This window comes from Berghia stephanieae, chromosome 2 (genome assembly GCF_034508935.2).
Source record: "Berghia stephanieae isolate SIO BIC M18660-M18661 chromosome 2, UCSD_Bste_1.3, whole genome shotgun sequence".
NCBI lineage: Eukaryota > Metazoa > Mollusca > Gastropoda > Nudibranchia > Aeolidiidae > Berghia > Berghia stephanieae.
Genome location: NC_088361.1, coordinates 91,858,734 through 91,872,851, shown reverse-complemented (window position 1 = coordinate 91,872,851; position 14,118 = coordinate 91,858,734). Strand labels below are relative to the sequence as shown.

The 14,118-nt window shown below is 34.6% G+C and overlaps 1 long non-coding RNA gene across 1 annotated transcript; it reads right to left on the bottom strand.

Annotated features, from left to right (window-relative positions):
* Positions 1–592: 592 nt before the first annotated feature.
* LOC144965844 (uncharacterized) lies at positions 593–13,132 on the bottom strand. The gene is made up of 2 exons (XR_013644112.1): positions 6,361–13,132; positions 593–6,002 (listed from the first exon to the last, which is right to left on the bottom strand). It is a non-coding gene; the product is annotated as an uncharacterized LOC144965844 (long non-coding RNA).
* Positions 13,133–14,118: the final 986 nt, after the last annotated feature.

Sequence of the window (14,118 nt, the reverse complement as noted above, 5' to 3'; positions counted from 1 at the left end):
TGTCACCCCCACCCACCACCCTTTTTCTTTCTTATCCTGTGTAATTCGATGCTGCATGCTGGCTCTTTAACTTAAAAAAAAGAACAAACAAACATTAAAAGAAAAAAACAAACCCCAAACAAATCAACCCCCCCCTCCAAATAAAAGACCACCAAAAAATGTTTTAAAAGTAAAAGAACCCCAAGAAACTTAGCCTTAATACGCTTCAATCGTCATAACGTCACTTCCCTCATAACGACGCATGGTAACTTAGTAACTGGCTCTAAACGATCGGAACAATGGCGGACGCCCTTATGAAATTTTTCTCTGACGAGCATAAAAGCGTATCCAGAGGAAAAAAAACCCCCATAAATCTGATCATGTTCTGATCACAAGACATATGAAAAACTCTAGCCGGCATGAAGAATAAAAAGTACAGATTTTCTTTGTATATAACTATGATGGCCGCCGTTGCTGAGCGACGTGACTTCAGACTATTGAATCCAATTGCACATTTTGGGGTGCTGAAATTTGACTGAAGTCTGGTCGTTCTTTTTTCGAGAATGACATTTAAAACATTTCTCATTGGGATAAAAAAAATGAAATCTTTAAAAAAAATATAATATAATATTTATTCCAATATCATCATTAGCGTTGCCATAACAACAATGAAAACAGTAACAACAAAAACAACAATCATACTTAAGTAAGCTGGAATTTAAAACAAGCAATATAAAATTTCAATTTTAAAAAGTGCAGCAAAAAGGCAAGAATTAATATTTAAAAACAAAAACAAAAATATTTTTTAACATAGTGTAAATTCAAAATAAAAACCAGTACCTGAAATTATTGAATAAGAAAAAAGTACCATTAAGATGTGTTTAAATTATATTTGTATATATGACGATGATTTCTATTTTCATTTCCTAATTGGAAAATCTGAGTTAATTCGTTAATTCTATCGGCAATTGCCGAAAATTAACCTTTGAACCCGAACCTGAACCATAAAGTGAAGAAAAAAAAATGAATTTGAAATAACAATTTACAATCCTTCTAGAAATTAGTCTCTTAAAAAGACGATCCCTCTGAAAAGCAAAGAACCAATTTTCTAACAGATGTCTCAGAAAATTTCCACTGTGATATTTTGAAAGAGGCTATTTGTTTTCCCCTTCATATCAAAGACACCTGTATAGGTGTCCTTGCTTCATATATAAATCATTTCAAAATTTAGGAGAAATCTTGCAATTTCTGAAAAATGAAAATTGTATACAGACTTGACCCCGGGGTTAAGTTGTGTTTTGGGGAGCATCTTTATATAATACGTTGTTTTAAAAAAAAAAATCAACACCAGGCGAAGCACCAAAAGAAATATTTTGGTTCAAATGGCACAATGAAAGTTTTAAAAAAGTGTTTTCACCGTGGTAAAGAGCTGATCTGTCAACTCTAGATTTACCCCCTGGGATATTCCTGTCTTTTTCAGGGTATTAAGTTAAATAAATCCTGGCAGGTTTTATAAACTCTCGTTTTTTCCTTTGACTTTTATTCATAAAATGTAAATAATAATATAAACATTGACATTCATGTAGCGCTTTTCCACGGATATACCATGCTCAATGCATTTCACTTTCATTTACCCCCCCCCCCCCCCCCCCCTCCCAGCAGGCCACATAGAACAATATTTCCATTTCATACAGGACCAGTTGCCCCTGTTGGGCATCCTTTTTGTAAAACCGCTCTTACAATATCCGTCATTGTCTAAAGCCAGGTACTCATTCACATCTGAGTCATGTGGGGTGATGTGTTTTAATGCCTTACCCAAGGGCACAATGATGGGAGCATAATTGTCCACAATCATTTCCAACCATCCAGCCATTGACTATGCTTTACATCGCTTGACTTTTGTAAGCACTAAGAGCACTTAATGGTACACACCGCGAATAAGTGCAACATAAAAGCAATAATATCTTTAAAAAAAAATTAAAATAGGAAATAAAACTGATATGTATCACATAGAGATTTTTTAAAAGTCCATGAAAACCAAACAATAATTTATAAATTAAGATATAATCACAAATTATATAAGAAAATTAGTTTATCCCTGAGAATAATGTATGAAATTGAACAACTCTCAAAGTACACTACCAATATCTTTGACTAACAACGGAGTTGAATAATGTTGTCCACAAACTAATGTGTACAGAACTTAATATAGTACTCGTTGGATTCCAGCATGCTCTGCAATTCAGCACGTTTTTGTTTTTTGTTTTTAAGCGATTTACGGCGCTTGAAACACATTTAGGTTATATCAGCGCCAGTAAAAAGGAAGAAAATGGGATAGTAAAAAGTTCTAGAATTACAATTAAAGAACCCAAAAGAAAGTAAGACAAAGGGAAACTGGGAACAAATAGGGATCAGATGTAGATTCCAAGAGCATACCACCAATGTACTTAGTTTGAGATCACCTATAAGTCTCATCCGGACACAAGCACAAAATCCAACAAAGAGGAATACACTCAAATGCTTACATTATACATTCAAAATAACAAATATAATAATACATAATAGAGAGATGATTTACATTGAAAAAGATATCATCTCCCAAAACAATAACTATGCATTTGACTGTTTCCCCCAGACAGGACCCCGGCCAGGGCCAGGACAAAACTAAGTAAACTCATTCCAAGACAAAGACAGAAAGCATGTTGGAAAACAGATATAAGGGGATAGAAGACACAGTATGTACCCCCCCCCCCACCCCCTGCCCACTATGGGAGCAATAAGGCACGCTGAAGCTGGGTGATTTGAATTTTATCTATATAAGTCATTACTTCCTCTGAACATTGGATTTCGGCACAGATTCTGTTTGTTGGTTTTAAGGGTTTTACGGCGCTTGCAACACATGTAGGTCATATCAGCGCCAGTAAAAAGGAAGAAAATGGGATAGTAAAAAGTTCTTGAATTACAATTAAAGCACCGAAAAAAGGGGAATTGGTTCAAATAGGAAACAGATGTAGATTCCAAGAGCACACTATCAAAGTACTTAATTTGAGATCACCTAAAAGTCTCATCCAGACACAAGCACAGGTCCCCACTACGAGGAATACACTAAAATGTTTACAAATCATAAATAATATGTAAACAAAACGTAATACAGTGCATAACAGAGAGATGATTTACAAGGGAAAAAATATCATCTCCCAAAACTAACTATACATTTGACTGTTTCCCTCCCAGCCAGGGTATCTGGCCAGGGCCAGGAAAAAACCAAGTATCTCATTCCAAGACAAAAATAGAAAGCAAGTTGGAAAACAGATATAGGGGAATAGTAAGTAAGTACCTCCCTGTCCACTATGGGAGGTCAGGGCACAGATTCTAGCATGCTTTTTGGCTTCTCACGAGAGCTGTCCTAGAATCCACCGAGTATATATGTTTGTTTGTTAGAAGGCAAGTTTCATTTTATGTTTCTTTAAAGAAATATCATGCTGCCCAAAACATATAAAAGAAAAATATTATAAGACACTGGTTAAACTACAGGGTGTCCACAAAGTCTGGGTACATGTTGTACTTCACTATCTACTGTACTTTTATTATTCGTTTATGCTATAGATTGTGGAGATTTGGCTGAAAGATACTTTTCTTCACTGAAGAAGAGGTCACGTGTTGTTAAAATATATTCATTTTCATCCCAAATTGAATATTTTTTTTTGTTTTAAGGGTTTTACGGCGCTTGCAACACATTTAGGTTATATCAGCGCCAGTAAAAAGGAAGAAAATGGGACAGTAAAAAGTTCTAGAATTACAATTAAAGCACAAGAAAAAGTAAGACAGGGGAACTGGGAACAAATAGGGATCAGATGTAGATTCCAAGAGCATACCACCAATGCACCTAGTTTGAGATCACCTATAAGTCTCATCCAGACACAAGCACAAAATCCAACAAAGAGGAATACACTCAAATGCCTACATTATACATTAAAATAACAACAATACATTACAGAGAGTTGATTTACAAGGAAAAAAATATCATCTCCCAAAACAATAACTATGCATTTGACTGTTTCCCTCCCATCTAGGACTCCGGCCAGGGCCAGGACAAAACCAAGTAATCTCATTCCAAGACAAAGACAGAAAGCAAGTTGGAAAACAGATATAAGGGGATAGAAGACACAGTATGTACCCCCCTGCCCACTATGGGAGGTCAGGATCCCAACCCAGCCAAATTGAATAAGATTGGGTTTTTAAAAATGGATTTGTACAATAACCATGTACCCAGACTTTTTGGATACCTTGTAATAATATTGTTGCTCAGTTTGGGTCCACACCATAAAATCCAAATAAAACAATAATAATCAAAACATGATGAACACTTGAAGATCGTTGATGACTATTGATAAATTATCGAGAGGTAAATCACCATACCATGAAATACGTGCTGGAATCTAAATTACATCTTTCGACAAAGGATTAATCGTAACAACCAAATGACATCAAATAAGACACAAGCCAAGCAGTAAGAAATATCACATTTGCAGTATTCTCATTAATTTGTCATATTTTGTTTGTTTGTTTGTTTTTAAGGGATTTACGGCGCTTGCAACACATTAAGGTCATATCAGCGCCAGTAAAAAGGAAGAAAATGGGATAATAGAAAGTTCTAGAATTACAATTATAGCATCCAAGAATAAGGCAGACAAAGAGGAAATTGTTAAAATAGGGAGCAGGTGTAGATTCCAAGAGAACACTATCAGTGTACTTACGTTTGAGATCACATAAAAGTCTCATCCAGACACAAGCACAGGTCCCTACCTACTAAGAGGAAAACACTGAAATGTTTACTAATGTAACACATAAACAAAACATAATACAGTGCATAACAAAGAGATGATTTACAAGGGAAAAAATATCATCTCCCAAAACTAACTATACATTTGACTGTTTCCCTCCCAGCCAGGGTATCTGGCCAGGGCAGGACAAAAACAAGTAATCTCATTCCAAGAAAAAGACAGAAAGCATGTTGGAAAACAGATACAGGGGGATAGAAGACACAGTATGTACCCCCCTGCCCACTATAGGAGAATTTGTCATATTTACTCGTGCTTTTAAAATGCTATGCTCAAATTATGGAAAAGGTTTCCTGTTTGTATTAAGCTGATGAGTGATGCTGTTCGATGTCTTCTTGTTTCAGCTTCGGCAAAGAAGAGTAAAACAAAAAATAAAATCCGAGCAAAACTATTATAACACAGTAAAGAGAGTTACAAAGGGTGTGATGTTGTCTTAGCATATAAACTATGCAAATATTTGTAACAGCAAATTTGTACTTTTATTGCCAGAGGCGAGGTGGCTATATATGTAGGTAAAAAAAAAAACTTAAGGAAAGGAACAGCTAAGACAGCTGAACAATCTATTACAAGAGAGAACAAAATGTACATCTCAATACCAAAGCCAGAACTACCAAAGTAAATACATATTACAGAACTCATTGGATTCCAGAACACTCTGCAATATTGCACTCTGGAGCTAGGTGACTGAATTTTATCTATAAGTCGTTACTTCCCATGAGCATTGGATTTTGGCATACTAGCATGCTTTTTGGCTTCTCCCGAGAGTGTGCTAGAATCCAGCGAGTCCTGTAGAGAGCGTGGAGGAAGAGTATGACACCATTAAAAAAACAAAACAAGTTAACTTCCTCACCACCACATACAACCAATTAATTGCACAGCAGCAATTTTTTTACGAATATGCTGCTAATTATCTTCCAATACTGTTCTCAATGACAAAATGCGCTTCCTTCTTTTCTTGTTAGGCAATTTGGTTTTGTTTTTGTTTTTAAGGGTTTTACAGCGCTTGCAACACATTTAGGTTATATCAGCGCCAGTAAAAAGGAAGAAAATGGGATAGTAAAAAGTTCTGGAATTACAATTAAAGCACCCAAGAAAAAGTAAGACAAAAGGGGAACTAGGAACAAATAGGGATCAGATGTAGAATCCAAGAGCATACCACCAATGTACTTAGTTTGAGATCACCTATAAGTCTTTTTTTTGTTTGTTTGTTTGTTGCTTTAGGTCTCTTCCAACACAATTGAGGTTATATGAGAGACCGCTGAAACAAAAAAAAAAACAAGCAATCTAACAAAAATAGTACAAATGTAAATCAAAATCATAACCTAATGATATCATAAGCTAAATTATAAATAACCAAGAACAAACAGACAGAAGATTTACAGAAAAAAAAATATCCCCTGTCAAAAATACAATCACAAACCAAAGAAGCAGGATAGGCTAGTAAAGAGAAGAAGAAACGACATCACTATCGGATCGTACACCCATGCAAACATCATAGGTATATGATTCAAGGGTGATGCTCCCATACAACCACCCGCACCTATAAGTCTCATCCGGACACAAGCACAAAATCCAACAAAGAGGAAAACACTCAAATGCTTACATTATACATTAAAAATAAATATAATGATACATAACAGAGGGATGATTTACAATGAAAAAAATATCATCTCCCAAAACAATAACTATGCTGCATTCGACTGTTTCCCTCCCAGCCAGTCAGCCAGGACTCCGAACAGGGCCAAGTAATCTCATTCCAAGACAAAGACAGAAAGCTTGTTGGAAAATAGATATAAGGGGATAGAAGACACAGTATGTACCTCCCTGCCCACTATGGGAGGTCAGGATCCCCACCTAGACAGGCAATTTGAAGTGTCCCTTAAAACACTATGGAAAGCAAAATAGTGTTTCTTCATCTTTCGTATCCACATTAAACGTAAAAGTTTCACTATCATTATACCGATCAGTGATCAATACAAAATCTATAATTTAAATAAAAGTTGAGCATAAGTATGCTTTGTTTTGTTTTTAAGGGTTTTACGGCGATGGCAACACATTAAGGTCATATCAGCGCCAGTAAAAAGGAAGAAAATGGGATAGTAAAAAGTTCTAGAATTACAATTAAAGCACCCAAGAAAATGTAAGACAAAGGGGAAATGGTTCAATTAGGAAACAGATGTAGATTTCAAGAGCACACTATCAAAGTACTTAGTTTGAGATTACCTAAAAGTCTCATCCAGACACAAGCATAGGTCCTAACTTAGAGGAATACACTCAAATGTTTACCAATCATATAATATAATATGTAAACTAAACATAATACAATGCATAAGAGAGAGAGAGAGATGATTTACAAGGAAAAAAATATCATCTCCCAAAACTATAACATACATTCGACTGTTTCCCTCCCAGCTAAGGAACTCCGGCAAGGATCAGGAAAAACTAAGTAATCTCATTCCAAGACAATGACAGGAAACAATTGGAAAACGGGTATGGGGGGATAGAAGACACAGCATGTACCTCCCTGCCCACTATGGGAGGTCAGGATCCCCACCCAGAGCATAAGTATAGAATCATTAATTTAGTTATCATATTGATGAATAAATAAATGAATACATAAATAAATAAATGAATGAATAAATAAATAAATAAACTACAAATTCGTATATAATGTCGTAATGTGTCATTAAAATAGATATATCCATTTTGACAAGGAGAACTAATACTTAATATATATGAATATAAATGACTTTGTGAATAAAACACGTCATATGTCAGAACACAAAATAAAAGGCATATAAGAAATCATTTTCTTAAAAGATAAGTTAATAAAAGTATTATGTTGTTTGTTTTTATGGATCCTACAGCACTTACGACACTTTTAGGTCATTTCAGGAATATAATAGAGTAGTTAAAACATTTAAATTAAGCTACCAGGCACTAAAAAAAGGGAATGTGTAACTCACTCAACCCTAATACCAACTATCATGGTAATACAAACCTCTGTTCAATGCTAACATGACACTGATATATCATTGGTATGGACTTTTCCATTTAATTAATCTGGCAATTGGTTATTATAAATAGACATACTATAGTTCTAAAGGAAGTTGAATCATTTTTCTTTATTAAGAAAAATATACTTCCATTGTTTGGTCCTGAGAATACTGAGTGAAATCTTATTTTAAAAAGCATGTCACATTAGGAATTTTATAATGACAAAGTGGATTTGGCTGTGGTTACTTTTTCACCACCAATGTTTTCATTTTTCTGTACAGAATACAATGCGCATCACTATTCATGCTACTGTCTTTATTTTGTACATGATAGTAATTGTCATATAAAACTATGTACATGCCAATTTTTGAGATTGAGTAACTAAAAATATATATTTTTTGTTCAATTTTAGAAAAGTACCGAAAATCTCTAGGAAAGTGGACAACACAGGGGTAAGGGGCTAAGGTTGAGTGAGCTAAACAGATATCAGAAGTAAATCTTATAGTAAAATGTAGCAGTCTGAAACTATCTAAACGTCCCATACTGCTTCATCTCAGCAAAACTCCAAGCATAACCCAGGCGACAATAAATAGTCCCATTCAAGAAGAACACAAACCCACATAAAAAGGACAAATGTATAGAATAAAGAGGGATACGCGAAATAGAAAGACTGGCCTATGAATAACCAACACGCTCATAGGAATTCCAACCACTCAATTATATTACAAATAGCACAAATCAAAAGATATTTTGATGAGAACAATATTACAGAGTGGATATCAAATATTCCCTGTTGGAGAATGTTTTCATACTGGCCAATAATAATAATAATAATAATAATAATAATAATAATAATAATAATAATAATAATAATAATAATAATAATAATAACGACAACATTAGGTTAAGAAGTATAATGCAAATGTCATAAATCTACATCAAAAACCAAACTAAGAAATGTTTTCTAAACGAAGATCTTTTTAGCCTGCTTTTGAATGACAATGCTCAGTAAACTTTCAATTTATACCATAACCATAATCTTGTTTTTCTTCCAATATTAAAATGATAAATCCACGGTTTAAAATATCTGATTCCACTTAATGTTACCAAGAATGGTAAATATTGTAAAAAAAAATGTTATAGAAAGTAATTATAGAACTGTATTGAAGAAGTTATTTAATTTCGCTACCTCTTTGATAATTTAACATAAATCTTTTTAAGTACACATTGTCTCAAATTTGATAACATCATATGCTTACAACCAGAAAGAAAACAAGAAAGTACATTCAAAGGATATGGATGCATGAATTGATTAAACAAGTATACAGAATTCCAGACTATTACGATGGAAAAAAAAATATGCATAAATATTGGGATTATTTCCAATAGTAAAAAAAAACAATACATTAAAAAAAAAACGTTTAACATTTCAACCAAAAATTTTTAATTTTATTTTGTTTTTAAGCACTTGCGACACATTTAGGCGATTTCAGCGCCAGTAAATAGGAAGAAAATGGGATAGTAGAAAAAATTCTAGATTTACAATTGAAAGCACACGAGAAAAAGTAAGACAAAAGGAGAATGGTTCAAATAGGAAACAGATGAAAATTTCAGGAACACACCATCAGTGTGCTTAGTTTGAGATCACCTAAAAGTCTCATCTGGACACAAGCACAGGATCCCACTAAAATGTTTACATACCATTATGCAAAGGTAACCTGAAAAATCTTGGCGCCGCTCTTGTATTTTCAAAAGTATCATAGACACGAAATTGACAAGCATCAAAACACAGCTTAGTTTATCTCATTTGTGTTTATCATTTTAAATTTAGCATAGACCCCGTTTCCATCCACACAGAGCTGCTGACACACTAGTTATTGCATCGTGTTGAAGAAAAATTCATTTGGCAAACTTTGACCCTACTTAGTCACCTTCCCCTGCATCTTGCATCACTGCAAAAATTTACTCCCTAGATGTGTCTCTTAAATTTAAATCTTAAAATAAGGAAAAAGTAACATGAATCTAAATTGGAACTGTAAGAGGGGTGTTCTTTGACTTCAAGAAAACTTCCTCTTTTAATGTGATGATCATGCGTTTGTGTGAGGATTCTTGGTATCCAACAGACACATACCTTTCTGTAACCTATGATTCTCAAACAATATATCCAACTCTTCCCTATGAAGTTCCAAGCCTTTGAAAAATGTCTGATTGTGTTATCCAATTGTTGGCTTGGTTACGTTTGTCAATTTGTTCTTGATTTATTTCGATCAATGCAGTTTGTGGGGGGCGAAGTGGCCGAGTGGTTTCTGTGACCCAGAAGGACCCGGGTTCGAGCCCTGCTTCAGGCACTTTCATTTTTTTTTCTTGAGCAAGATTATTCTGTATCTGTATCTGTATGGTTGGCGCTGAAGAAACCAATGGTCTGGTTGTATTTCAGCGGCATCCTCATTGGGCGCGGGCCCATGTCAGTCGGGCCTTGAAATCATTTAGGTGTGGTGCCATGAAGACCAGTTCATCCAGCCCATTCCACTCCGAGATAATTCTAATGAAGAAAGAATTTCTGTAGTTTTGTGTTCTTGTCTGTGGGATTTTGAAGCAGTTCGAATTGTTTGTGGTGTATCTCTCAATGGAGTTTTCGGTTATGTGGTTGGCAAAAGTGAGTTCTCGGATTTTTCTTTAGTTTGGTCGTGGTGTGAAAAAGGAGTCTGCCTTTATTGATGGTATTTGATCTGTTATAATCTTGAACATGAATGACAGACGGGTTTCTTTTCTTCGTTGTTGGAGGCTGATGAGGTTTCTTTCTTCTAACATGTTTGTCATGCATCCTGGGGTTCTGTTCTTATAGTTCCCAGTTATGAACCGGGCGCCTTGTCTCTGGACTCTCTCAAGTTTTTGAATATCCTCTTTCAGGTAGGTGTCCCAAGCAACTGCTCCGTATTACAATTGTGATCTCACAAGTGCGAGGTATGCGTTTTTTTTGCATGATGTTGTGGCGGGCTAAGATTTCGGCGGAGAAAGGCGAGGGTGGAGCTTGCCTTTTGGGTTATTTTGTTAATGTGTTTCCCCCATTTCAAGTCCTTTGAGAATGTGATGCCAAGGTATGGGTTATCGTTGACTTGTTTCAGGACGGTGTTGTTTAACTTGTAGGTCTCATTGTACTTTTTAGCTATGCTGAGGATGTAGCATTTGTTTGCGTTAAATTTCATTCCCCAATCATTAGCCCACTGTTCGAGACTATTCAAGTCCTCTTGTAGCAATTTCTGATCGTTAAATTTCATTCCCCAATCATTAGCCCACTGTTCGAGACTATTCAAGTCCTCTTGTAGCAATTTCTGATCGTTTGTAGATTTTATTGGTCGGTATATTAGGCAGTCATCGGTGAATAACCTAATCTGAGATTTTACTGATAGAGGTGAGTCATTGATGAAACAAAGAAATAGTATGGGTCCTAGCACCATTCCCTGTGGTACTCCTGATATGACTGGACATTCATCTGATGACGTGCTGTCTAGGACTACTTTCATGGTACGTTTTGTGAGGAAATTACCAAGCATGTGTGTAGAGAGCCACGAATTCCGTAATTTTCTAGTTTCTGCAGGAGTTTTTGGTGGGGCACAGTATCAAATGCTTTGGAAAAGTCGAGGATGCCAATGTTTGCCTGAGTGTTGGCATATTTGGATATTATTATTAACCCCTAATTTGCTCACAATGACATGGGTGATTCCTGTTGACATCAGAAATCTTGTTTGATGAGTTATCTATATTCCTTCGTGGAATGCCTAGGCGACGATATCTTATGATGTCGAGGCGAAAAAGGCATTAAAAAAAAAAAATGCAGTTTGTGGACGGCCACTGCGAGTCTGCTCATTAATGGTGGATGGAGACAGCATCAGTACCAGTAATGCACTTAACCCACCATTTGAACTGTTCGAATTCATCACATGATTCCATAAACATGTTTCAGTAGATTATGAATGTTTACGTGTGCACATCTATCTGCAGTAAGGAATTCAATCACAACACTCTGTGTTTCGCATTAAATTTTGTTGTGATTTCTCTGACTGGCATATTGGAGTAGGGGTTCTTTCAAATAAGATAAATCAAAATAAAAAAATAGCATCTAAACTAAATTTTGTGACCAAATAGAAGAATAAATCACGCAAGTTTTGATGTATAGTTTATACTGGTGAGCTCAATATAATCGGAAATATTCACTAGGCTTCAAGACTTTTCATTCCATCCTAGTATATTCAAAACAAAATATGTAACAGTACATAACAGAGAGATGTACAAGGAAAAAAATATGATCTCCCAAAACTGTAACCCTACATTTGACCATTTCCCTCGCGGCCAAGGACTCCTGCAAGGGCCGGGACAAAACCAAGTAATCCCATTTAAAGACAAATATCAAAAGCAAACTGGGAAAACATATAGGGGGATAGAAGATACAGCAGAAGACCTCTTACCCGCAATGGGTGGTCAGTAAACGGCAAAATTGAGTTTACTAAAATGCATATACATAGGGGAAACCATGGTGGTATGTAAACTACAAGCATCTTTATGCATATGTGTTCGTTCTCTGAGCAAATATTTTGTAAATCTGACTTCTTTAAAACCAGTGAAAACAAAACAAAGACAAAAACTGACAAAATAAAAGGATCATGCTTAATAAATAGCCCCATCCCTAAGAAAGACCTTATCCTTCTTCATTTTCCAAATATAATATACCAACTATTTTCTTCAAAAATGGAACACATCAATTTATGATGTAAAATGTTGTGCAAACAACTAACAAAGACAACCACGTTATATGCCACTGGGACAACACAGGACCGAATGATCATAATTTTACAGGCATGTGATAAGTGTATACTTTTATAATATATATATATCATACATATATAAAATATATAATATCATATATTATAATATAATATCACTTGATATAATAAGTGTGTGTACATAGTAAGGATTAATAAATATGTATATAATGGAACTAATTTCATTCCTGTAAGTTGAAAATTTTGTCCTGATGGCATCAGATGCACTTTTACAAATACACGAATTCTGTCCCTTTATGAGTCTTTATTTTTTTTTAAGACTGACATAAAATATGGGGAAATAAAAATGGCTTTCTGTTTGTTTTGCTTTGATTAATACTTTTTTTTCTTTTCAAGTTAAAAAGATCCATCAGTTTTGCCATCATGATAGAATCACCCCATTACAACAGCTGATTGTAAATGAATTATAAGTATGGATATGAGGCAGTAATATATTTAACATTCGGAATTATATTTCTTTTAATAAAAAAAAACAAAACCCCCAAAAAACAACAGCACATATATATATATATATATATATATATATATATATATATATATATATATATATATATATATATATATATATATATATATATATATATATTTATATATATATATAAATGAGTAAATAAATACATAATTAGATAAATAAGTAAATAAATAAATTTCGCCCTATCGTGTGGCATTGGGAGATGCCGTCGCCTAGATCATCCATCAAAAATAACAGCCTGATGTCAACAGGAATCTCCCATCTTGTCCAAAATATAAGTAAAACCTAGTTACATTCATTCTCGAAAAGTCTTTTTTATTACATGTGTCAAGTTTTCACCATAACAGTTAAAAGCATTTGTGATCAAATCCACATCAAGATCACTTTTCTATGACTACAGCATATTGTGATCAGTATGCTGAAAACTTTATTAAGTTAATTAAAGCATCTCTGTAAAACATTTGTAAATAAATAAACTATTGCACTTAAATAATACTATTCTTTTATATAATGTGATCTAGAAGAAGTAAGAAGAGTGGATAAGGGAGTTATTTATATAGATAGATGGATAGATAGATATAGATAGATAGATAGATAGATAGATAGATAGATAGATAGATAGATAGAAAGAGAGAGAGAGAGAGAGATAGATAGATAGAGAGAGAGAGAGAGAGAGAGAGAGCGAGAGAGAGAGTGAGAGAGAGAGAGAGAGAGAGAGAGAGAGAGAGAGAGAGAGAGAGAGAGAGAGAGAGAAAGAGAGAAAGAGATAGATAGATAGATAGATAGATAGGTAGAGAGAGAACATTTTTTATTTGAAATTATGAAAGTGAAAACATTTGGTTAATCAGGATGCCTGCTGTTCGATTCCTGTTTTATTATTTTAATTTTGTTTTGTATTGTTCTTTCTGCATTATGTGGCAGCGTGGCATAGCAGCATGGTCTTTGCTACATCCCCAGAAGGTACCAAGTTCAACACCCAACTGCGCTG